A 24,568-nucleotide genomic window follows, 5' to 3' on the forward strand; every position below is an offset into this window, starting at 1 on the left:
TTTTCTAGGTTCATCTTCCATCTCTTAGCTTAATAAATGTTTTCTTTTAGTTATAATATAAGATTTTCACTGTTTCTGGAAAATTGAAGTAGGGAAGGAGTCCCTCTTATAAGGGGGATATGTATAGAATAAATAATTCAGTGAATTAGTAACATATTAGATATACTATATGTCCTGAAATATTTGATATTGGGACCATATCAGTGGTGCTTTCAATTAAAAACTTGTGCTGGTATTCAAAATAGTGGAGGAGTAAGTTGAAGCTATACTAACCTCCTCCCATGACCAACTTGGAATTACAAGTAAATTGTAGAGAAATCATCCTGAATAACCAACTGAACACTAGCTGGAGAGAAGTGTTATATCCATGAACAGACAGAAGAAACTACTTCACCACAATGAGACTGGTAGGGAGTGCACAGGAGGTACAAGAGGGCTGGCTGGGCTCCCATGGGCTGCAGCTGAAGTTCCAAAGGAACTTTGAATAGTTCTGCTGCTAGGGGTTCCCCCTGAGAAGAGTGGGGTATAAACCCCAAGCTAGGCTCCCTAGTCTACAGCACCGGAGCTGGAAAGGAACCTAGATAACATCCAGATATGAAAAGAAGCAGGGTTTCTGTCTGCCAGGGAGAAACAGTTGGAGACACTGAGAAGAGCCTCTCAAAGGGCCAATACACAAAATTTCTCCTGAAGTAGAGCTAGATGAAACGGAGACAAGCAATTTATCAGAGACTTTAGTCAGGGTCTGACTAAAGTAGTCTATAGACTACCCTATAGTCAGAGTAATGACTATAAGGATACTTGACTAATGCGGATCCTGGCCAGCAGGATCTGTGTGTTGTGGCGGCTGTGAACAAATATACATGGACTACAGAAGTCCTGTGGAGAAAAAGGGATGGCATAGCCTCTCTCTAAGTGAGAGAGAGGGCCCTGGCCACTGCCTGGACAGGCTTTTATTGTTTTTCTGGGTACATTACGTTGAGGATGGTCCTTATTTACTATACATAGGTTTGCTGTAGGTGATTACCTTTTACAGATAACACAGGAAAGAATGTTGCTAATTACTTCAAAGAGAAGGATGTTACAGATCAAGGGGAAAAGTGGTTGAACTGGTTACACTCCATACTTGGGAGGTTTAGCTCAGATTTTAGGAAGTTACAGTAAGCACTTGCTGCCTCAATTCAGGGTGAGGGAGTTTTAGCAAAAGGGAGTCTCATAGCAGCCTAGGTATAATGCAGGCCTGATTTCCCATGGGAGAACCTATCCGTGGGTGTGGCTCCTGTGTGCTGACTCGCTCCCTACTGGTGTTTCCAAGTGGGGGCTGAGCTATATTCCCACGCCACGTGGAATGGCTCCCTATACTCAACAGTATGAAAAAAGACATATAAACCATAGAAAAGGACCAGTCAGAAATAAAGAATGCAATCTCTGAAATAAATAATACATTGTAAGAAATAAACAGATTAGATGAAGCAGAGGATCAAATCAGTGACTTGGAAGACAAGGTAGAAAAAAAACACCCAGGCAGAGCAGCATAAAGAAAAAAGAATTTTAAAAAATGAGGAGAGATTAATAAATTATTTGGACATCATGAAATGTAACAACAAATGCATCATGGGAATAAGAAGACATTCAGCAAGGGATCAAGAACCTATTTTAAGAAATAATGAACAAAAACTTCCCTAATCTGGTAAAAGAAAAAGACATACAAGCCTTGAAACTCAGATAGTCCCAAAGTTGGACCCAAAGAGGCCTGTAACGAGCCATGTCATAATGAAAATGATAAGGCTTAAAGACAAGGAGAGAATCCTAAAAGCCACAAGAGAAAAGCAGTTAGTTACCTACAAAGGAGTATCAATTAGACTACCATTTGATTTCTTAATAGAAATATTTCCCCAGAGGGAGTGGCATGAAATATTCAAGGTGATGGAAAGCAAGGGCCTACAACCAAGACTACTTTATCCAGCAAGGCTATCATTTAAAATTGAAGGAGAAATAAGGAGCTTCTTAGACCAGAAAAAGCTAAAGGACTCTGTTAACAGCAAACCAGTACTGCAACAAATGATAAAGGGCTTTCTTTAAGAAGGAAAAAAATAGAAAGGGGGAAAAAACAGAGGAAAATAGTCTAGCAATAAAATGGCACTAAATGTGTGTCTTATCAGTAATCACTTTAAATGTAAATGGCTTAAATGCTCCAACCAAAAGACACAGGGTAGTGAATGGATAACAAAACACATATATATGCTGACTTGATTGGAAGATACACACAGACTAAAAGTAAAGGAATGTAAAAAGATATTTCATGCAAATGGAGAGAAAAAAAGCTGGGGTAGCAGTGCTTATATCTGACACAATGGACTTTGAAACCAAGGCTATAGTAAGAAGAAAAGAAGGATACTACATAATGATAAAGTGAACAATCCAATAAGAGGGTATAAGCCTAGTAAACATTTATGCACCCCACATAGCAGCACCCAACCATGTGAAGCAAATCTTGATGGATATAGATGGAGGGATAGACAGAAACACAATCATAGCATGGGATTTTAACACCCCACTGACTTCAATGGATAGATCTTCCATGCAGAAAATAAACAAGGAGACAGAGGCCTTAAACCACACACTAGATCAAATGGATTTAATAACATCTTCAGAGCGTTTCACCACAAAACAGCAGATTATGAACGACTATATGCCAACAAACTGGACAATCTGGATGAAATAGATAAAAACCAAGAAACATACAATCTTCCAGAACTAAATCGGGAAGAATCAGAGAATCTGCATAGACTAATTACACCTAGTGAAATTTAAGCACTAATAAAAAAGACTCCCAGCAAATAAAGGCCCTGGACCAGATGGCTTCACAGGTGAATTTTACTAAACATTCTGAGAAGAACTAACACCTCTCTTCCTCAAACTCTCATGAAATTCAAGAGTAGGGAAGACTCCCAAACTCTTTTTACAAGGCCAGCATTATCCTAATTCCAAAGACAGATAAAGACACTACAAAGACAGAAACTTCTAGGCCAATATTCCTGATGAACTAAGACGTTAAAATCTTCAACAAAATATTAGCAAACTGAATACAGCAATGCATCAAAAAGATCATACACCATAATCAGGTGCAATTTATTCTGGGAATGAAAGCTTGGTACAACGTTTGCAAATCAATAAATGTGATTCACCACATAAAGAAAATGAAGGATAGGAGGAGCCACCAGTGGAGCCATGGTTGGTTTGCTGAGCCTGTTAGTGCCCCTGTGGAGATCACACAGTATCATGTCCTGCTATCTGTGCTCCCCTCCAACATATCTCTATTAGTAAGGAACGTGGCCGATGATACCAGGTCTGAAGATTTACAACATGAATTTGGTCATTACGGTCCTATAGTGTATGTGTATGTTCCACTTGATTTCTACATTCATGGGCCAAGATGATTTGCTTATGTTCAATTTGAAGATGTTCATGACACCAAAGGTGCTTTACATTTACATAATTTGGACAGAAATTGCATTCGTGGTTGCCAAATTGAAGTACAGTTTGCACAGGGGGACTGGAAGCCCCCCAAACTCCAAATCAGATGCCAGCCAAGGACTCCAAATCAGATGAAAGCCAAAGAAGGGAGGAATGTGTACAGTTCTTCATGCTATGATGATGACAGATATAGATGTTCTAGAAGTTGAAGTTATGGAAGGAGATCAAGAAGTTGGTCCTTTGATTACAACTGTAGAAGATCTTATAGCCCTAGAAACAGTAGACTGATTAGAAGACCCCAGCATAGCAGAAGCCATTCCAACAATGATAGATCAAATGGCAGCTGGAATACCCAGTACAGTTCTGCTTACTACACTTCAAGAAAGATATGAGGAAGTGGAAAAAGAAACAAAGAAGGGTACTTAAAGTGACCAAAGGGTGGGTGGAAGGTGCTGCAGTATGAATACGATGTGAATATTTTGACTCTGGTCCGAAAAGATAAAAGAATGTTATTGAAACTACATGGAATAATTGAAATCCCAAGTATGAATATAAGAATTTTAGGAAAAATAAAAGGAAATTCAGCTTTGTACTTGTAGAAACTAATCCCTAGATTTGAATACATTTATATCGATTCATGGATAACAGGACCATAATAAATTACTGGAAACTAGGATGTCCAAATATCAAGAAACGCAGCTGGAGTCTCTTTACAGTGCCTCTACTGGTCTGTTTCAAACTGAATTGAGTGAGAAAAGGTATGGTCCAGTATAAACTTTTTCTTGGTTATCTCTTAAAGTCAGTTACAGTTTTTGCTATTGGCAAATCTTGCCACTGTGCCACTATTTTCTGCTTAATGGTTTGCTTTGTTGGTATCTGAGTTTATTTACCTGTATGCCATGTGCAGTTTATATCTTCCTTAAACACTCATTCAGAGGTAAATTCCAATTATAATACTTGACATCCAGCTAAGAGGTTCCATCTCTTCTCACCTCTTTCCTAGTCAGTATATTCAGGAAACATTTACTGAGCCCTTACTGTGAGGAAAAATTGTACTAGGTAATTGGGGGGAAATAGATTAAAAATTCACTTATTCAATAAATGTCTACCAAGCACAATCTAGTGAATAACATTATAGTATGGCCTCATTGTTTTGTTTGAGGTGTATTATTTGTGACTGTTTTACACTATTCATATCCAATATAATTGTAAAACCCAATATACTATCAACGATAAGTAATTTTTGTGGTTATCTGCCATTTAAAAGTATCTGGTATTTATTTCTGTTTGCATCCCATTAGTACAAATAATGAAAAAATGATGTTTAATCTGTAATAAACTAGTTTATTGTGTAGTGACTGTAATATACTAGAATTATATTAAATTGTTAACTCTGCCTCCTCAAACACATTAGGAAACAATCCCCTGAAAGTATTTCATTTTGCATTAGATATGAAGAACACTGTAATTAGTGCTATAATTAGATTATTTGGAGGCAGACAGGGAGCTGTTATCTCAGCTGATTTAGTATGTTCTGTAATTGAGAAAATGTTCACCAAGTTACACTTTTTAGTGATTGACATGTACATTTTATAGGGGACATATTCTGTATATAGTGAATAAATAACTTTTATAGTTTCAAAATGTTTTGGATTCCTTAGTTTCTTATTAGGATATGAAGCTCAACTTGCCTAAATACATTGATTCCATCACTCATATTTGTCTTGTTTCTGCCACATATTTAAACTTCATATAAAGTTATTCATCTAAGAATATAGAGGTGTTTAAAATGAATTTGTAAGGATTTTGAAAATATAGTAGAATACATATAAGGGATCTATAAAGTGGAGGTTATTTTTATCCTTGTTTTATTAATTTCAAACTTGGAAGATTATACAGTAAATAAGTGGCAGATATTAGAGTCCATGATTTTTCATTTGGTTCATCTTTGTCATTGTTTTGCACTATTTTTTAGTTAAATGAGAAATTTTTTATAACAATAAAGTTAATATAATGGAATCTAGAGGGATTGTAGATGGATTCTAAGGGAACCACAGAGTGAAGATTTAATATGTTTATAAGAAGGCTTAATTACAGAAAGTATTTTGTTTGTAACTTTTCTGGATGAAAAGAGATCAAATGTAATCTCAAATCTCACAGTTGTGACTTAACACTCCTTCCAGGCTGGTTTTCCAAATTTCAGTATTGTATTACATTTTGGTCATATTCCCCTTTATAAATTCCTGAGATATTTTGAAATGAGGAAGCTGTGGCTTGAGACAGCAGAGTGGTAGCTGAGGAATAATCTAATGGCATGCTATCAGTAGGTCTATCAAAGCCTTTAGGAGTCCCAGGAGTAAACTGTTCTCATTGATAAGTGAAGTACAGTATATAAAAGCAACCTATTTGTCCTCATTCAACTATTGACATCTATAAGATAGCCAGTTGCTTGGGAAAGATTCTTTATCTTGGGGTTTTACCCTCTGCTCCTTCCTCCAACATTGTTAATGTTTATTGTGTTATGTTTTCATATACCTAAGTATTAGTTGTATGAACCTATATTAAAGATGGGGTTTTTCCACTTTTATTCCCCTCCGCCCTGCAACTCCCATCCCATGGGACAACTGTAAAAGCATAATGAATAAAATACATTTAAAAATAAGGTGGGTTTTTTTTTTTTGTTTGGAATAAAGGTAAGGCATGCAAATTCATTTCTTTGGTAATTGACAGAGTTGTTAAGTAAAAGGCCTTTGTGTCTAGTTTTTTGTAGGTCACATCTCTTTGAATGCTGGAGAGCAAAGTAAAAAAATTTGCTCCAGGGAAAAAAAAGAAAATGAAGGATAAAAACCACATGATCATATCAATAGACACAAAAGAAACATTTGATGAAATCCAGCACCCATTTGTGATAGAAACTCTCAGCAAAGTGGGATTAGAGGGAACATATCTAAACATAATAGAGGGCACATATGACAAACTCACTGCCAGCATCATACACAACAGGCAAAAACTTCAAGCATCTACCTTAAGATTGAGAACAAGACAGGGATGTCCACTTTCACCTCTCTTACCCAACATAGTATTGGAAGTCCTAGCCATAGCAGTCAAACAAGAAGAAGAAATAAAAGGCATCCAAATTGGAAAGGAAGAAGTAAAACTGTCATTATTTGCAGATGACATTGTACTGTACTTAGAGAACTCCAAAGATTCCACCAAGAAATGACTAGAACTGATAAGTAAATTCAGCACTGTAGAAGGTACAGAATTAATATCCAGAAACCAGTTGCATTTTTATATGCCAATAAGGAACAAACGGAAAGGGAAATTAAGAAAAACAATCCCATTCACAATTGTTTCAAAAAGAATAAAATACCAAGGAATAAACCTAACCAAGGATGTAAAAGACCTATACTTGGAAAATTATAAGTCACTGAGGAAAGGAATAGAAGATAAAAATAATTGGAAGCACATACCATGTTCATGGGTAGTTAACGTCATTAAAATGTTAATACCACCCAAAACAATCTATAGATTCAATGTAGTTTCTTTTAAAATATTTTATTGATTATGCTATTACAGCTGTCCCATTTTTTCCTGCCCTTTATTCCCCTCTGCCCTGCACGCTCCTCCCACCAACATTCCTCAACACTACCCTTAGTTCATGTCCAGGGGTTGTACATATAAGTTTTTTGGCTTCTCCATTTCCTATACTGTTCTTAATCTCCCCTTGTCTATTTTGTACTTACCATTTATGCTTCTTATTCCCTACACTCCCCCCCATTCTCTCCCTTTCCCCTCCCCACTAATAACTGTCTGTGTGATGTCCATTTCTCTGATTCTGTTCTTGTTCTAGTTGTTTTCTTACTTATTTTTTTAGGTTCATTGGTTGATAGTGAGTTTGTTGTCATTTTACTGTTCATAGTTTTGATCATCTTCTTTATCTTAGATAAGTCCTTTTAACATTTCATGTAATAAGGATTCGGTGATGATGAACTCTTTTAACTTTCCCTTATCTGGGAAACACTTTATCTGCCCTTTCACTCTAAGTGATAGCTTTGCCAGACAGAGAAATCTTGGATGTAGATCCTTGCCTTTCATGACTTTGAATACTTCTTTCCAGCCCCTTCTTGCCTGCAAGGTTTCTTTTGAGAAATCTGCTAGTTTTATGGGAACTCCTTTATAGATAATTGTCCCCTTTTCTCTTGCTGCTTTTAAGATTCTGTCCTTATCTTTAAACTTGGGTAATGTAATTATGGTGTGCCTTGGTGTGTGCTTCCTTGGGTCCAACTTGTTTGGGGCTCTCTGAGTTTCCTGGACTTTCTGGAAGTCTATTTCCTTTGCCAGATTAGGGAAGTTCTCCATTATTGGTTCAAATAATTTTCAATTTCTTGTTCTTCGTCTTCTCTTTCTGGCACCCCTATGATTCAGATGTTGGACCATTTAAAGTTGTCCTGGGGGTTCCTAAGCCTCTCCTCATTTTTTCGAATTCTTGTTTTTTCATTCTGTTCCAGCTGAATGTTTAATTCTTCCTTCTGGCCCAAACTGTTGCTTTGAGTCCCAGTTTCCTTCTCTTCACTGTTAGTTCCCTGTATATTTTGCTTTATTTCACTTTGTATAGTTTTCACTTCACTTCATTTACTTTGTGTCTATACTCAGCGATTTCTGTGAGTATCCTGATTACCAGTGTTTTGAATTCTGCATCTGATAGGTTGGCTATTTTCTCATTGCTTAGTTCTATTTTTAGAGCTTTGATCTGTTCTTTCATTTGGATCACATTTCTTTGTCTTGACATGCCTGTTCTAAGGGGTGGAGCCTTAGATATTCACGAGAGGGGGGCAACCCACTTAACTGCGATTTTGTGCTGTATGTGGGGGAGGGGTCAGAGAGGGAACAGTGCCACTTGCTTGGCTTTCTGCTGGCTTTCAGTCACTTACCCACTACCCACAAGCAAATTGGGCCCTTCTGGTGCTGATTCCTGGTTGGGTGGGCTTGTGTATGTTATAGAACCTTGTAGGTCTCTCCAACAAACACTACTGTGAGGCTGGGAGTTTCTCCCATCACTGCAACCCCCACAGGTTTTTACAACCAGAGGTTTTGAGATCTCATTTCCCCAAGTGGGAACTCTGGGTTGCACAGTGTATCTCTGTCCTCAGTTGTTCCTCCTGGTTTATCTGGAAGCAAATGTGGGACCTTCCTGTCCACCAGCCACCACCTCACCTACCCGGTCTTCCAGCCACTGTTTTGCCACTCATCCTCTCATCCCTCACTGCCCATCTCTGCCCTGCCTATCAGTCCGAAATAATATTTACTCTTTAACTCCTTGGTTATCAGACTTCCATACAGTTAAATATTTTGGCAGTTCTGGTTATTTTTTGTTTTTAAATTTGTCGTTGTCCTTCTTTTGGTTGTGCAAGGAAGCAAAGTGTATCTACCCTATGCTATCATCTTGGCTGTAAGTCTCAGTACAATTTTCATTAAGATTCCAATGATGTATTTCACAGAAGTAGAACAGATATTTCAAAAATTTATATAGAACCACAAAAACCCACATAGCAACAATAATCCTGAGAAAGAAGAACAAAATTGGAGGAATCACGCTACCTAATATGAAATTGTACTACAAGCACATAATAATCAAAAAAGCATGATACTGGCATAAAAACAGATATACAAATCAATGGAACAGAATATAGAGTTCAAAAATAAGCCCACACCTTTATAGTCAATTAATATTTGACAGAAGAAGCAAGCACATACAATGGACTAAAGGTAGTTTATTCAATAAATGTTGTTGGAAAAAATTGGACAACTAAATGCAGAAAAATGAAACTTGACCACCCCTTACACCACATATGAGAATAGATTAAAAATAGGTCAAAGACTTAAATGTTAGACCCAAAACCATAAAAATCATATAAGAAAACATAGGCAGCAAAATCTCTGACGTTGCTCATAGCAATAATTTATTGGATATATCTCCCCAGGCAAGGGAAAGAAAAGGAAAAGTAAACAAATGGGACTATATCAAACTAAAAAGTTTTTATACAGCAATGGAAATCTTCAACAAAATAAAAAGACAGCCCACAGAATGGGAGTACATATTTGCCAATACATCTTTACATCTGGGGCTTAATGTCCAAAATTTATAAAGAACCTAACAAAACTCAACACCAAAAACTCAAACAACCCAATTAGAAAATGGGCAAAGGACCTGAATAGACACTTTCACAAAGAGGACATACAGGTAGCAATAGACATATGAAAAGATGCTCGACATCACTAATCATCAGAGAAATGCAAATTCAAACCACAGTGAGATATCACCTCACACCTGTCAGAATGTCTATCATCAATAAATCAACAAACAACAAGTTCTGACAAGAATGTGGAGCAAGGGGAACCCTTTTGCACTGTTGGTAGGAATGCTGATTGGTGCAGCCACTATAGAAAGCAGTATTGAGATACCTCAAAAAGTTAAAAATGCATCTGCCTTTCGATCTAGTTATTCCACTCCTGTGAATATATCCAAAGAAACCCAAAACACTAATTTGGAAGAACATAAGGAGCCCTATGTTCATTGCAGCATTATTTACAATTGTCAAGATATAGAAGCTGCCCTAGTTTCCATCAGTAGATGAGTGGATGAAACAACCATGGGGCATTTTCACAATGGAATCCTGCTCAGCCATAAAAAAGAAGAAAATTTTACCCTTTGGGACAGTGTGGGTGTACCTGTAGGACGTTATGCTATGTGAAAGAAGCCAGTTAGAGAAAGACAAATACCATATGATTTCACTCATATGTGGAATTTGATGAACAAACTGAACTAACCAGGCAAATGGGGACAGCTCAGAGATGGAGAACAGGATGACAGCTAGTGGAGAGGTTAGGTTAGGGGATGGAAGGATTGAAGAAAAAGAAAAAGTGCTCATAGACATGGACAACAGTGTGGTGATTGCTGGGGGAAGGGGAGTATAAGGGTCTAAATGGTAATGGAAAAAAATACAATAAAGATTAAGTCAAAAATAAGAAAAGTAAAAACTTATGCTAAATACACCTTTGAAGAGACTGAGATAACATTAAAGGCACAAAACTCATTACTCATTTTCTTCAACTTTAATAGGAATCTTATGGAATTGTTTTTGGAACACATGCTTCCAATCTGCCACCAGATTTTGCAGCAGGAATTTATATAACCATGCCATAGCTCACAATTTACTGTCTCACAATTTACCATATGTTTCAGTATTTCCAGTGTTTTCAAACACTCTCTTATTTCCCACCCTTTCCAGTTCACATTTCTTAGTTTTATCCTGGCTTTACCCCACAGTTCTCATTCATTCTGTGATTCATGAATAATCTTTGTTATAGCCTTCCAGTTTAGAGTCAGTTTCTAATCTAGTTCTCTTTCCTGGACCCTTTTCTAACTATTATAAGCAATGCTTAATCCTCAGTTTAGAACTCTTCATATCTGGCCTAGGCTCAGGACTCTGTTCTCAGTACTTGTTTTTTATGCCTTTGCTACTTCACTTTTACTTCTGCTTAAAGTTACCAGGGTCAGAGGGATTTTGATTTAGGGTTGGGCTGGCTTTTGTAACAATATAAGATACTAGGTCTAGTAAAAATTTCCCTCTTGCTTTCATCTGGTTAGAATTTAGGGGAGTTTCTATAGTCTCAATCTAATCAGTTAAAATAGCTTTGTAAGTGGCTGTATCTTTACGACTGCAAATACTGCTTTTTCTGCTTATTTTCCTCCTAATCCTGTGTTTCCTTAGTTGGTTCAAGAAGTCAAGGCAGTACAACACGTGTAAGAAGTATAAAGGAGAGGCTTTGGCATTAGGCAACTCTGGGTCATATCCTAGTTTGTTAGTCACTAGTTGTGTGATCTCGAGTAAGTCAATCTCTTGGACTCTGTTGCTTTATCTATAAATCAAGGACAATAATGTCTTCTTCATAGGATTATGGTGAAATGCAAACATAATACACCTGACATAGAAGGTATGCAATAGACTTTAATAGGAAAAAAATAGGTATTATGAATTTTAGATTACATTTTCTGCTACCAGTGTTGTTCTTGCTATCCCTATCTGAATTTAGATTCATTTGCTTATGTGAAGGTCAATGTTGAGGTTAGATGATGAGAATAATGTGAGAGGAAGTAAGAGGAACACAGGTGAAATTCATTTGAATATTTGTCCCTGAACATTTTCTTCACTAAAGGATTTTTGAGATTGTTGATAATAGCAAATTGCCCTCTTGAGCCTGGAAAGTGGGATGTCTTTTTTTTTTAAACAACATGCTGAAAATAGTTAATCTGTATCTCAGCTTCACTTTACTATTGTCATTAACAATTGTATTTTTAAAGTTTTGTTGTAACTGACAAATAATAGTATTTAAAAAAAATTTTTGTTCTTAAAATTCTGCAAACTGCTTGCCCAAATAAGCCCTGCTATGGACTTATCTGTAGTTTGACAAATGTATATTTCAAGGCTGTTCATAACCTTCTGAGTAGTAATACTTCTAAATTTATATTAGTTCTCTTACCATCTTAGGTGCTGAAATCACCATCTTTCAGATTCTTTTACCTAGAGCATTGACTCCGTTATATAGAAATAGAAAATTCAAAGACTATTCATTTATTTCAATTAGTAGTATAAAAGTTAATAACAATAATACATTCTTTAAAAAAAGACCAAATTCTCTAATCTCTTACCACCTTACACAACTGTTTGTTTTTACATATTCCATATATATACATCATATGCTTTACATATATCCTGTTATGGTATATGATGTCTGTCTGGAAAAAGCCCAGCCATTGTTAATATAATGAGAATGGTTTGCGGGACATAGATGTAACCTGACAGCCAAGAAGAGTGTATTGGAATGTATATGTGTGAACAATGAGGACTTTACTATACTTGTCAGTGGGGATGGTAGATGTCATTGAGTGAGCATGTGTACTGTGTGGCTGTCGAATTCAAAAGACTGAGTAGAGCAATGAATTTGCATCAAATTTTGCATTAATCTTGAACATTCTTCAATGGAAACTATTCTGATGATTCAGAAGGCATTGGGGGACAATGCAATAAGTGCAGCACAAATAAAAGTGTGGCACAAATGCTTCAAAGATGGTCGAGAAGCTGTTGAAAGTGATCCACATTCTAGAAAGCTTGCAACAAGCGAAACACCTGAGAATGTTGAATGTGTACAGGCTGCAGTCAACAAAGTCCGGCAGATGACTGTGCAAGAACTAGAGGCTGATCTGGGATTCCAAAAACTACTGTGTCCGAGATTGTGATGCAGGATCTTGACATGAAACATGTCCTGGCAAAATTTGTTCTGTGACTTCTGCTATCAGAGCAGAATAAACATCGTGCTGCAGTTGCTAATGACTTGTTTCAAACCACTACAGTGAACCATATTTCTTCAAGACGACCATAACCAGAGATGAATGGAGGGTCTACAGCTTATCTGGAAATGAATGCTGACTCGTCCCAATGGAAGTCACCTGGTTCTCCACGCCCAAAGAAGGTGTGGCGAAGTCACAGCCAGATCGAGACTATGTTAACTGTGTTTTTGATTGGAAAGAAGTCCATCAAGAACATGCCCTTCCAGGCCAAACAATTAATAAGGAGTACTACCTCAACATTTTTCTTCAGTTGAGAGATGTAATATGACAAAAATGGCTGCAGCTATGGGCAACTGGTGATTGGCAGCGCCATCATGACAATGTGCCTGCTCATGCATCATGTCTCCTGCAGAGTTTTTTGGTGAAACATCAAATCAAGTTACTCAGTCCCCCTGCAGCCCAAATTTGGTGCCCTGTGACTTCTGCCTTTTCCCCAAACTGAAATCACCTTTGAAAGGGAAGAAATTTCAGACCATTGATGAGATTCAGGAAAATATGATGTGGCAGCTGATGGTAAGTGCAACAAAGGATTTGGCAAAGTGTTCTGAACAGTGGAAGAGACCCTGGAAGAATGTGTGAGGTCCCAATGTGCCTATTTTGAAAGGGACTGAGGCATCATGATCCTATGTATGTATGTTGTTTTTTGTATCTTCTTTAATAAATGTCTCTATTTTTCATATTACCTGGTTGGATACCTTCTGGACAGGCCTTATATATATACAATTTCATATTTTGCTTAGTACTTTTTTATAACTTTTTTTTTTACCTAAAAGGATATCATAATTTTTTATGAATATATTTCTTGATCATCTGCTTCATCACCTGTAACATGCCATGCATACTCATGGCATGTTCTCCTCTATTGTTTTTTAATACTTACAGAACATATCATTACAATTATAACAAAATAAATTAAACATTCCACTGTTTATTTTTTGCTGTATGTTTTGCTTTTATCTTTATTCTGTCTTCAAGCCAAATGTGGAACACAGCCCTATATTCTGGATTCTAAAATTTTACTCATATTAGGCAATAGTGTTTATAGCATTTCTCTGGAGATTTAGGGATAATGATAATGAGGTGGAGAATTGAAATGGAATTATACTTTTCCCCTCTTAAAAGTCACTGAGCACTCAGGTTCCAACTTATGGGCATAATGTTAACCCACCTTTTTTTTTCTCTCTTTCTTTTCTCCTCTATTTCTTCTTTCTCCAATTTCTGTTAATTTTTATACATACTAAACTATTCCCTTAGAGTTCTCCTTCCATTTAGAAGTAGCTTATCAAGGTATTTTCCTAAATGTACAGTTTTTTTCCAAAGAAAAAACTCCAATATTATTTAAGAATTTTTTTCCCACTCTGTTGCATAGGTTTTTTTCATAAGTTGTGGTTTAGTTGCTTCTGGTTTGTCTTTAGGGAATTTCTTTAGCCTATCAGTTCACTTGGACCTGAGTATTATTAAAATGTGGGTAAGAGCTTTATGGTAGTGACTTAAGAGAAAGGTTAAGGAACAGTAGGATGACATTATAATTAAATTTCATCAGTATTTTCCTAGGGTTTATATGGAATGATCACCTTGATTAACAGACCCTCTTAAGACATAGCTTTTTTATAATAGCCTCAGTAAAATAGAAAAAAATAGTTGTCTTTTGAAACAGGGTTGTTGTGATTCTTGTGGCCCAAAGACAACTAATGACAAGGCAGTTTCTATTGTGTGCCAGGTTTGATGAGAACAAGGGTGGGGCCTCAGTAAAATAATAAACTTGGTGGAACCTGTCATGTGTTTATCCTAGTTTTACCATTTGATACATTTTCCCCATTTGCGAATGACTTCTTTGGGCATCCACAACTCTCCTACTCTTTAATCTTCTTTCCTCAATCTGTAGCACATTAGAAAAAAAATAATCAATCATTTATATTTTCCCAAATGGCAAATGAGAATAAAATAACCTTAAATTTTCTAAATGGCTGATTAAATAAAGTTATGACCTTAAGCAGATAGTTATTTACAGGTTAAACTAGTTATTAAGAAGTTACTTTTATGTGGAGACTGAGGACAGGAATTGTGTGTGGTGATGTAACCTTTTTGAGGTTAGCACAGTGCCTGGTAGGTGCTCAGTAATGAATTTTTAAGGAATTAAAGACACATTATTTAAAGCATTTCACAGTACTGTAGGAATTATGAAGGGGTACAATGTCAGGGAATTTTAGTATAGTATTAGAAATACTCTAAAAGCTGAACCTGAAGATAAACCTGAGTTAATCATTTTGGTGTAGCCAGAAATGAGGATGTGGGGTGTAAGTATGCATGTGCATGAGAGAGGTGAGGGGAAGGGAGGGGGAGAGATAGAAGGGGGAAGCACATGGAAGATGATTTACTCTTTACCACATAGGAGAACGGGGAGATCTCTTGAATATTCAGTATCCATTCTATGTTAATGTATTCCCTGCTGAACAGTGCAGTTTCCACCTTCAATTTTTGCTTGAGCATCAGTTTACTTGCTACCTATGATTTGCCTAGGAAAGATGTCATTAAATTTAATTTTAGCCACTTCTCTGGAAGAAGAGAGAGGACAGGAGACAAAGTATGTGGGGAAATTGCACAGGAGGGTCTTGCCCAAGGACTGAAAGGGACTTTGTGCATGCATGTGTGTCTGTGTATGTTGAGTTAGGTTAATTCTGTGACCATTGATTATTTTCCTTATCTGTATGTGTTGGGTAAGGAAAGTAGATAAATTGAGGATGGACCAGTAGGCAGAAGCCAGCCAGATTAGGCAGAGACTTATATGATGTGGCAAAGAGTTTGGTTTTATTTTAAATATAATGGCAATTTAAGGGTACAGGATTTGAGCGTATTGATGTAGGGGAGGGGAAGTGGTGGTAAAGAGTGTTTTAGAGTGGTGCAAGAGAGGTACCAGGTTTCTGGTCCAAATAAGAATTTAGTTTTGAACAAATGTTTGGTTTGTGATCCCAAGTGAACAGATGAAGTTGTTGTGTCTTCTAGACACAACTAGTGGAGTTTTGAAAAACTGTTAGGTGAGTTAAATATCTTGACATTGTCGTATTGTTACCTTCTGAAACATGTGCCAAGGTTTTCTTGTTTATTATGGGATAATGATGATATTTTTGAAATCATATATGAAATATAACCTAAGGCTATTAATTATAACCTATATTTTAATTAAAGTTGTTACTTGTCTTGAGTCTTTTGGGCTAAGAAGATGTTGCCACTCAAATGGTGAATTATGGTAGTGTTTTCATTTTTTCCAGGTATTGACATTTGTAATTATAACAAAAATAGGATTTTAATAAAGAGTTATTATTTCTGAGGAACTTACTGTTTTTGTACTTGAACTACTGATTACTTAAATTGAAAACATTTCAATCTCTTTTGCCCTGAGTGCCCTTATAATTAAAAAAATGACATAGATGCTATTAGTATACTTAAGAACTGGGTCAACAACAACAACAAAAGAAATGAAGAGAGAGGGCAGAGAAGTGGAGTGGATGAATGAAAAAAATGAGTCGACAAAAGAAACACAAAAATGGAAAGATAGAAAAAGAAAATGCCCATGACACTGAAAGTTATATAATTAAAAAAGAAAAAGTTACTTTAAGTATTTCAAACAAAGGAAATTTAACATAGGAAATTTATTACAAAAAGTAAGGGCTGGAGAAGCAAGAAGTGGGTGTTGAATTTACTGAAAGATCACCAACCATAGGAAGCCATTACCACTTCTAAGACAAGAAATGAAAATGGCGTTAAACTGAGCCCATAAGTACTATGATGCTAAGATTCTTGGAGTACTACTGCTACCCCTGGAGCTGCTACTGCTTTGTAGAAAGCCTAGAAGCCTGTGGATCTAGTGATGTAGAAAGCCTATAGTCTTGTTGATGATACTGGATTCACCCTAGAAGACTCTAGAGCCAGCAGTCACCCACTGCTACCTCTACTGCAACTGCACTGCTGTTGCAGTCACCAGCATTTGCAAGATAGTTATCTGGTGCTGCTATTGCTGCTGTAGACAGAACCCATGATCATACTTCTGCTGAGGTTCCTGGAATACTGCTGCTGTCTGCAGGAACTAGAAACAGAAGGAAGAAAATAAAGTAGTATATCTTTTCTTGGCATCAAATTTTTACTAGTGTTTCCAGAGGCAGAACTTAAGGAAACCAGCTATCAAGGGAGTATGAGAAATGGAGCCTATAGGCTTCTTGCCTGCTGAAATAAAAGGAGAGCATGGGAGAGCAGGAATGGAGCCGAGAGCCAACAAAGAACCAGCACAGAGAGAAGTTATACAGTACTGATTCTTTAATCATAATAGAGAAGAAGCATTTTTGCAACTCCCAGAGTAATGTCAAGACTTTCTCCTTCTTCTTCTTCTTTTTTTTTTCTGGTTGACAGAAAGATTAAGTATAGGGACCTGTAGAAAACTGTTGAAAGTGAGATCTCCATTTGGGTATCAATTAAATATTTTGGTGTCAAGCAACAAAACATGGACCCTGGTTAACTTAAGAAGAAAATGTATTTATGATAAGAGTATGGTAGCTCTCAGAAAAGTAGAATACTAGTCCCTGGAAAAGACAGAAATTTGGATAGCTCTTGATAGCTAGTTTGTCAAAATTAATGGATGGCCTGTTCATGGTGCCACTTGCTGTTTGTGTGGATCAGCGTTACCACTTCCTTCTTAAAGGTCACATTACCAGTAGAGACACAGATCTGCACTAGCTTTGATTAGTTGCCCACCTTTCATCAGAGGAGGACATGGCACCTTGATTGACAGCTACATAGAGATCACTCAATAGTTCAGGACTAGTTTGTCAAAGGAATTTTCAGGTATTAGAGGAGAATGGATTGTAGGCAGGCAAAACCACAACATACGTATTAACTGTGCCTTGTTTTGGATTAGTGAAAGGTAGCTCAAAACCATAGCCAAAAGTTCTTGAGCACTTAGTATGTAATAGGCACCCTAATCTCTTTTAATAATATGTTTGAGGAAGTTGTCATTATTATCCTCATTTTACAGATAAGAGGAATTGAGAGGTGCACTTCTGGTGATGGTGGATTAGGCAATTTGGACTAACTCTCCCACTGAGAACAACTAGAAAAGATGGATCATGTATAAAAATCATCTGTTTGAAGGTATCAGAGAGCTAACACATCAGTGAAGACTGTGGGGACAAGATCCTGGAGAAGAAAGAAACTCAAAGAGGTGAGCTGGGCATGTGAGGCTTTTTTCCCTTAGGAGAAACTTCTGTTACCAGTAGAGGTGTCTGAGAGGCTAAGAAGCTGAGTAGAGCTTTTGACACACTTGTAGATTGGGGCTAAAGGAGCAGCAGTTTGAGGTTAGGGTCCACCAAGAAGGGAGATTTCCTGCCAAATCCCCCAGGCTTGGGGTTGGGGCCCTGAAGGGCTATGCCTTAGGAGTTAGGGTAAATCAAAAATAGGAAGGTCTACTTATAAATAAAACCTAATCTAGAATCATTGATGGGATTAAGGATAGCCAGGATTGTTAGCGACTCTAGCCATCTATTTAAACAGAAATCAATTCCTTTTGGAGGAAGATAATGCTCTTCTAGGCCCAAATAATTTTTATAGTTTTTTCATAAAATGTCTTACATGCACACAAAAATAGCCAGGCACTCTGGAGACAAGCTCATATGACTGAAACTAAGCAAAACAAAGACCATAGCAGAAGACTGAAAAGAGAGCCAAATAATGGATTTTTCAGACACTCAATAGATCAAGTAGACAAAAAATTAGTAATAATATAGAATATGTGAACAAATGATTAATATGCTCTACCTTATGACATATATAGAGCACTGTACTCAGTACCTGCAGAACATAAGTTCTTTTTAAGTGCACATGGAACACCAAAATTGACCATATCCAGGATCATAAAGCAATTCTCAACAAAAATCAGATAATAAAAATGTACAGAGTATGTTCTCTGAACATTACAGGAAATTGGTAACATAAGTATAATTAGAAAATTCCCATATATTTAGAAACAAGAAATCTACCTCCAAATAACCCCAGGATTAACAAAGAAGTTACAAAGAAACTTTAAAAATAGTTTTACCTGAGTAATAATGAAAGTACAACTTGTCAGAATTTGTATAATGCAGCTAAGTTCCTTTGGAGGTACTTGATGGCTTGCTGGCCATATGTCATAAAAGAAGATGGGTGAAAATGATCTAATGCATTTATCTCAAGAAAGTAAAATCAAACCCTCAGCAACTTAAGCCCAGAGAAAGAAGGAAGTAAATAATAAAGGCAAGAGAGAAATCAATGAAAAGAAAAACAAACATAAGATTAACAATGAAAATGATTAATAATAAAAAGTGGTAAACACCTGATATCACTGATGAAAAAAAAGGAGAGAGAAGGTACAACTAACTAGTATCAAGGAATGGGAAAGACGACATCACTATAGACCCTATAGACATTAGAAGTAATGAAAGGATATTATGATCAATTTATAACAATATAGTTAAAATTGAATTGATATGGATAAATGTCTAGAAAAATAAAACTTCCCAGAATTGCTACAAGAAGAAATAGGAAACTTGACCTACCTTGTAACTCTTAATGAAATTGAGTCTATACTTTTTTTTTTTTTAAAGACTCTGGTACTTTTTAAAAAAATTTTTTTTAAGATTTTATTCACTTTTATTTTTAGAGAGGGAAGGGAGGGAGATAGAGAGAGAGAGAGAAACATCAATGTGTGGTTGCTGGGGGCTATGGTCTGCAACCCAGGCATGTACCCTGGCTGGGAATCGAACCTGCGACACTTTGGTTTGCAGCCCGCACTCAATCCACTGAGCTATGCCAGCCAGGGCTGAGTCTATACTTTTAAAACTCTCACAAAGAAAGCTTAAAGATCAGATGGCTTAGCAGACATCCCTGGAAAGGAAATAATACTTATTTTAAACTCAGAGAATAGAAAGAAATGAGAACAATTTAAAGTTCATTTTGTAAGGTCAGCAAAACTTTGGTACCAACACCTGATATTACTTATTATAAAAGAGAATTATGGCTAAATTTTCCTTAGAAATGTATAAGAAAAATTGTAAAAAAAAACAATTAGCAGGAGTCTATCAAGAAAAAAGATAATAGAACATGATTAAATTGTGTTTATTCCAGGAGTGTCAGGTTGGTTTAGCATTTGAAAATCAATGTAATTCACAAAAACTGTGATAATGCCATCAGATGTAGAAAATATATTAGATAAAATCCATTATCCATTTTTGATAAAAATTCTCAGCAAATTAAGAATTGACAGGAACATCGTTAATCTGATAAAATATTACAAAGAGTCTATAGCAAATACCATATTTATGGACAGAGAAAGGGATTGCCCCCTCTCAACACTTCTCTTGAGGCCTAGCCAGTGAGAAAAAGAAATATATCATTTATGAATTTGGAAGGGAAAAAACCCCATTATTTGCTGATGTTGGTATAGAGAGAATTAAAAATAAAGATACACTTTTATAATTAATGAGGATTTTAGCAAGGTTTCTGGATGCAAAGTTAATATATGGAAATTTATATAGAAAAGTATATTTTGATATAAATACAACACCAGAAAGTAAATCTAAAATATAATGATTCACATCATATAACAAGAAATAAATCTAAGGAAAGATATGTAAGGTTTTCACACTGAAAACAATGAAACATTATTTAGACAAATAAGAATTAAACAATGTTGGTAAGTGGGAATGCTCAGTGTTATTAAAATGTTAATTATCTCCAAGTTTATCTGCTGATTCAGTAATTCTAGCAGTTTATTTTAATTTTTAAGTAAACCGATAGATTAGTTCTAAAATTTATATGGAAATGCAAATACTCTACCAGATGTTAAGAATTATTATAATTCTGCCATAATTAAGACCTTGAGCTAATTGTACAAAAGTAAACAGCTGAGTAACAGAGCAGAGAACCCAAACAAACCATAAATGTGTGGACACCTGGGTTTATGATGGAAGAACACAGCAGGAGCAGCAGGGAGAGACTGTGTTTTCAATGAACAGTACAGGGCCAATTGTGATATTCTGGTGGAAAAAATTAGTATTTTTCTCCTACTATATGCTGTGTTCACATATCGATCCAAGATCTAAATGTGGAAGCAAAATAATAAGATTTCTAGAAGACAATTCAGGAAAACATCTCAATGATTTTGGGATGGGGAAAGAATTTTTAAACGGGAATAAAAGAGCAGTAACCATGTAGCAAATGATTGGTATATTGTATTATATTGAAGATAATTTCTGTTCATCAAAAATATCATGGAGTACAAAGCAAGCCAGAGAGTTAAAGGTATTTGAAAATTTGGATAAAAATCATAACATGACTGGAAGTACAGTCATAATACCTATTACGTGTGTGTGTGTGTGTGTGTGTGTGTGTGTATAGTATGCATTTGTATCAGATACTTTATCTACTGAGCTGTTTACATTTTTTTTTAGTACAGTTACTCTAATGGGATCTTAGAAAGTTCTTTTTGCTGGCAAGGGATCTAATTCATTTAAGTATTATATTAAATAACTTAATATAATTAGTCCAAAAGGACTGCATTTTCCTATAGTCTATGTGTGACACTATAATAAAATGATCTGTATGTGTCTGTGTATCCACTAGTCTCTGAGCTATTTAAAATACTTGCTGTATTTTTTTATTGCATAGTTTGAACTCATTATTGTTTGATGGATAAATGAACAGTATTGATTAGGTTGGCAATGATAATACTAGTTTCGAGCCATAAACATGATTATTTTAATATTACAAAAGATAAATTCAGGGCCATTTCTGATTAGCCACCTCAATTTACTCACGTATTGAAAAGTCAGTTTTTATATTTTAATAAAAGTGAAAACAAGAGGTAGCAACAGTCCTACCTCTTCCATCAGTTCTGTGTTCTTGAAGTTTCCTATCTTCCTTCATTTGTAAAATTAAGAGATGGGGCTGAATGGTCTATCTCTGGCTTTTCCCACTTTTAAGGTTTATAATTCTAGTATTAGAAGAATTTAACTTTTACCTACTTGTTGCATTATGAAGCAAGTGAATTATACTTTAGATTTTTAATGATTATTGAAATATAAAACTTGAGCTTTACTAGTACATGCCCGATTTCTGCTAATTATTTTAACATTCTCTGTTCTATGGTTATGTCTTTAAAATTGTATGTGGTACAGAAGATACATTTAGGATCAATACTTAATATCATTTTAAATTATTTAAAAGCTTTAAGAAAAAATTGATCACACTTTGAACAACATAATATTTGCTGTAATGTTGATTGGCTTTATTGTATTCAAGTAAGCAATTTAGGTTTTGAAAGTATCTGAAAGCTTACAGACAGTAAGCTTTTCAATGAGAATAATTTTTCAAAGAGTTGAGGACCTTAGGAGCAACACCTTACTGTCAATTAAAAAACAAGGCAAATGATTTTGAATAGTTTACCTTGGTCCTGCTGAGTTGACAGGTATTATTGGTACTGCTCTGTTGTTTATTTGAGGAGTCAGTACTGAGTTGTGACTGAAGAATTTGCCTCTATGAATAGTCTGTGTGGAACAACAGGAGGTAAGACCATTTTTAAAGAATTTAAGAAAACACAAATTTAGTACAACTTGAAGTAGAATCTTCTAATTTGTGTTAAAACTGATGGCAATAAAAATTTGTATGGAGTAGAAAAAGGCTAACTTGGATAAATTTACAAGCCTTATTGAAATATAAGATTTTTAACACCCTTGGTTACGCACTATGTTATTGATAAGTAAGTGCTTTGCAGAAAACAGTAGTGTCAACAGTGAACTTAGTTCTCTCTCTGGACTTAACCATCAGTTATGTGCATTTTTGTCAGAAACAGAAACTGAGTATCATGGCTTGCTCTATCACATAGAAGTTTGATGGCTCACAAGTTTTTGAGCTCAGGGCCGACATTTTATCTGTCTTTACAGGAGAAAAACCCCTTAACCACTGTTACTGAATACTGCATGGCTTTGGGAATTTGTGTTGCAGAATTGGTGAAATTTCTGAGTTCAACCTATAATTACTTCCAAGGCAAAACTGTGCTTATCTGTTGAATTTATTGTACTGTGATACAGTCATTTCAATGATATTTATCACAAATGATTTCAGCTGCTTTTATGTTCCCTGTGCTATCAAAAGTTAAAACAACTAGTAGCAAGTTCTCCATTCCCACATAAACTTTCAGTGTATGTATTTTCCCACCTCCAACTATAGTTCCAATAATATTTTTCAGGCTTTGAGGCAGGTGTCAAAAATTTACATATTTAAAGATTCAATGGAAAAGCTATCATTGAACCTTAATTTTCAATGTAATGACATGCTAGAAAGCAAAGATCAAGAGAAGAGTCTAATTCAGGCCTATAAGTGTTTGAGTGATGAATATGGTCAATGCCAGAACTTAATATTTCTTATCTGTGTGAAAAGACATTTCTAAGATGAAATATGTGAAGTCATGTTATAGATTGCCATTAACAGAAAAACATTTGTAATTTCTTTGGATGATTTGGAATACTAACTTTGTACACTAAGTAAAATATTATTCCCTCCCAAAGGATTCCATTATATTCTTTTAATAGACTTATTGCACTCAATTATATGAATCTTGTCAATAAGAATTTTGTGGAAATGTGTTTCCTCTCTTGTTATGTTAGTAGTAGATATCCTTAAGTCTTGCCTTTTGACCTACAGAGCCTAAAATATTTACTATCTAGCTTTTTACCGAAAAACTTTGCTGACCTTTGATTTAGGCCAATAAATACCAGGAGGTACTAATCTGAGATCTGTACATCGTATTAGTTTTCTTTTTATGAGTAATCTAGAGGAATTTGTTTCTCCTTGCTTGATATATCCAGTTTACTATTGTCTCCTGGTTAATGTAATTTTTTGAGGAACTTTTGAATATAATTTGTTTACAACTTCAGAATATTATTTTATATGGTTGGTCTCAGTATCATCACATCCTTTTTCTCTTTTTTCCATCCTTTGCGAAGTGGGCCTGCCAGAAACAGGCTTTGTAAACTGTGGACAGAACTAGAACAACTGTCTTCATCATCAGCTCTGAATGTCAGACCTCCGTACTCATAATGAAATTTTATTCTAGCATTGTGAGAGATGAGACCAGTAGTGTTACCCGTTGAAGTGGGCTCTTTCATAGGATCCTGAGAAAAATATTTCATGGATCCTGAGAAAAATATTTCATGCATGGGAGATTGTGGTGTGGCTAGATTTTTTTTGAGTGGGAGACTGTCCTGTGTCCCATCTCCATTCATCCCACCATGGAAAAAGTACAACTATGTCTTCAAAAAGGTCAAAACAAAGGCTGGTGTCCAGAGTTTCTGTGCCATATTAAAGCTTACTCTAGCCCTCCCTTTCTCTCCATCCACCTAGTTTAGTTTGTGTTCCTGGCTGCAGCTGATTGCTGTGTTGTGGTATCCATTCTCCTGCCTGGAGCCTGTATTTTGAGTCTGAAGGGCTGATGATCATGCCACTGCTAGGGCCACGTGGTTATGAGGAGAGAATGTGAGAGCACAGAGAGTGAATGCAGGTCATTGAGAGAGCTCTTCATTATTCCCTGGGGTTATATTATCTTGGTCTTGGGAAGGACCAGGAGTTTTTGCAGAATAACCAATCACCTTCCCAAGCTTT

General features: G+C 35.9%; 1 protein-coding gene and 1 long non-coding RNA gene across 19 annotated transcripts in view; one reads left to right on the plus strand and one right to left on the minus strand.

Annotated features, from left to right (window-relative positions):
• The window catches only part of RIMS2 (regulating synaptic membrane exocytosis 2), a 463,509-nt gene that overhangs the window by 18,314 nt on the left and 420,627 nt on the right, over nt 1–24,568 (plus strand). The gene's annotated exons all lie outside the window — the stretch shown is intronic.
• LOC118501756 lies at nt 17,280–20,165 on the minus strand. Its single transcript, XR_004904412.1, has 2 exons — nt 19,743–20,165; nt 17,280–19,497 (listed from the first exon to the last, which is right to left on the minus strand). It is a non-coding gene; the product is annotated as an uncharacterized LOC118501756 (long non-coding RNA).

This window comes from Phyllostomus discolor, chromosome 7 (genome assembly GCF_004126475.2).
Source record: "Phyllostomus discolor isolate MPI-MPIP mPhyDis1 chromosome 7, mPhyDis1.pri.v3, whole genome shotgun sequence".
NCBI classification, from domain to species: domain Eukaryota; kingdom Metazoa; phylum Chordata; class Mammalia; order Chiroptera; family Phyllostomidae; genus Phyllostomus; species Phyllostomus discolor.